Genomic DNA, 3080 nt, shown 5'->3' with positions numbered 1-3080 from the left:
TTATTTATTTATTTTTATTATTATTATTTTTTGAGACAGAGTCTCGCTCTGCCGCCCAGGCTGGAGTGCAGTGGCCAGATTCCAGCTCACTGCAAGCTCCGCCTCCCGGGTTTACGCCATTCTCTTGCCTCAGCCTCCCGAGTAGCTGGGACTACAGGCGCCTGCCACCTCGCCCAGCTAGTTTTTTGTATGTTTTTAGTAGAGATGGGGTTTCACCGTGTTAGCCAGGATGGTCTCAGTTTCCTGACATTGTGAGCCACCTGTCTCAGCCTCCCAAAGTGCTGGATTTACAGGCTTGAGCCACCGCGCCCAGCCTATTTTTATTTTTATTTTATTTTTTGTGTATGTGCTTACTAAAACATTTTATTTTCATAGTTTTCCCAAGAATTGATCAATCTAAATTCAACAGGAAATGAAAGTATACCCACGAGCAGACAAGTCCAGGAAAAACCATGCTAACTGATTTGCATGTGGATTAGTAGTTATTAACACCTTATTTGATTTTTTGGAGGCACTTAGAGTAGACTTCTGTGGCTCATTTGAATTATGGATGAGCTGGGCTAAAGCTAATAGGGCTACATTTGTCTTTGTTCTATTGGTTCTGAATTACCCATCTGGAACTATAGTTATGTTCCTTTTGTGTGTGGCCTTTCCTTTTTTTTATTTCTTTTTTTCTTTTTTTACTTTAAGTTCTGGGATACATGTGCAGAACATGCAGGTTTGTTGTATAAGTACACGTGTGCCATGGTAGTTTGCTGCACCTATCAGCCTATCATCTAGGTTTTAAGCCCTGAATGAATTAGGTATTTGTCCTAATGCTCTCCCTCCCCCTGCTCCCGACCTGCTGACAGGCACTGGTGTGTGATGTTCCCCTCCCTGTGTCCATGTGTTCTCATTATTCAACTCCCACTTATGAGTGAGAACATGTGGTGTTTAGTTTTCTGTTCCTGTGTTAGTTTGCTGAGAATGATGGCTTCCAGCTTCATCCATGTTCCCACAAAGGACATGAACTCATTCTTCTTTTTGGCTGCATAGTATTCCATGGTGTATGGGTGACAGATTTTCTTTATCCAGCCTACCATTGATGGGTATTTGGGTTGGATCCAAGTCGTTGCTATTGTAAATAGTGCTGCAATAAACAAACATGTGCATGTGTCTTCGTAGTAGAGTGATTTATAGTCTTTTGGGTATATACCCAGTAATGGGATTGCTGGGTCAAATGGTATTTCTGGTTGTAGGTCCTTGAAGAATTGCCACACTGTCTTCCACAATGATTGAACTAATTTACACTCCCACCAACAGTGTAACAGCCTTCCTACTTCTCCACATTCTCACCAGCATCAGTTGTTTCCTGACTTTTTAATGATAGCAATTCTAACTGGCATGAGATGGTATCTCACTGTGGTTTTGATTTGCATTTCTCTAATGACCAGTGATGATGAGCTTTTTTTCATATGTTTGTTGGCTACATAATGTCTTCTTTTGAGAAGTGTCTGTTCATATCCTTTGCCCACTTTTTGATAAGGTTGTCTGTTTTTTTTCTGGTAAATTTGTTTAAGTTCCTTCTAGATTCTGAATACTAGCCCTTTGTCAGATGGATAGGTTACAAAAATTTTCTCCCATTCTGTAGGTTGCATATTCACTCTGATGATAGTTTCTTTTACTGTACAGAAGCTCTTTAATTTAATTAGTTCCCATTTGTCAATTTTGGCTTTTGTTGCAACTGCTTTTGATGTTTTAGTCATGAAGTTTTTGCCCATGCCTATGTCCTGAATGATATAGACTAGGTTTTCTTTTAGGATTTTAATGGTTTTGGTTTGACATTTAAGTATTTGATTTATTTATTTATTTTTACTTTAAGTTCTGAGGTACATGTGCAAAATATGCACCTTTGTTGCATATGTATAGATGTACCATGGTGGATTGCTGCACCTTTCAACCCGTCATCTAGGTTTTAAACCCCACATGCATTAGGTGTTTGTCCTAATACTCTCCTGCCCCTTGCTCCTTATCCCCTGACAGGCCCCAGTGTATGATGTTCCACTCCCTGTGTTCATATGTTCTCATTATTCAACTCCTACTTATGGATGAGAACATGTGGTGTTTGATTCTCTGTTTCCTTGTTAGTTTTCTGAGAACGATGATTTCCAACTTCATCCATGTCCTTACAAAGGACATGAACTCATTCTTTTTTATGGCTGCACAGTATTCCATGGTGTATATGTGCCACATTTTCTTTATCCAGTCTATCAGTTATGGGCATTTGGATTGATTCCAAGTCTTTATAAATAGTGCTGCAATAAACATACATATGCATGTTTCTTTATAATAGAATGATTTATAATCCTTTGGGTGTATACCCAGTAATGGGATAAATGGGTCAAATGGTATTTCTGGTTGTAGATCCTTGAGGAGTCGCCACATTGTCTTCCCCAATGGTGGAACTAATTTACACTCCCACCAACAGTGTAGAAGCATTCCTATTTCTCCACAGCCTCGCCAACATCTGTTGTTTTTTGACCTTCTAATCATCACCATTCTAACTGACGTGAGATAGTATCTCATTGTGGTTTTGATTTGCATTTCTCTAATGATCAGTGATGATGAGCTTTTTCTCATGTTTGTTGACCACATAAATGTCTTCTTTTGAGAAGTGTCCTTTTGTATTCTTTGCCCACTTTTTGATGGGGTTGTTTTTTCCTTGTAAATGTGTGTAAGTTCCATGTAGATTCTGGGTATTAGCCCTTTGTCAGATGGATAGATTGCAAAAATTTTCTCCCATTCTGTAGGGTGCCTGTTGATGCTGATGATAGTTTCTTTTGCTGTGCAGAAGCTCTTTGGCTTAATTGGATCCATTTGTCAATTTTGACTTTTGTTGAAATTGGTTTTGGGGTTTTAGTCATGAAGTGTTCGCCCATGCCTATGTCCTGAATGGTATTGCCTAGGTTTCTTCCAGGGTTTTTATGGTTTTAGGTTTTAGATTTAAGTCTTTAATCCACCTTGAGTTAATTTTGTATAAGGTGTAAGGAAGGGGTCCAGTTTCAGTTTTCTGCATATGGCTAGCCAGTTTTCCCAACACC

This window comes from Rhinopithecus bieti, unplaced genomic scaffold (genome assembly GCF_001698545.2).
Source record: "Rhinopithecus bieti isolate Rb0 unplaced genomic scaffold, ASM169854v2 scaffold_5234, whole genome shotgun sequence".
In the NCBI taxonomy this organism is placed as follows: domain Eukaryota; kingdom Metazoa; phylum Chordata; class Mammalia; order Primates; family Cercopithecidae; genus Rhinopithecus; species Rhinopithecus bieti.
This window is presented reverse-complemented; position numbering follows the sequence as displayed.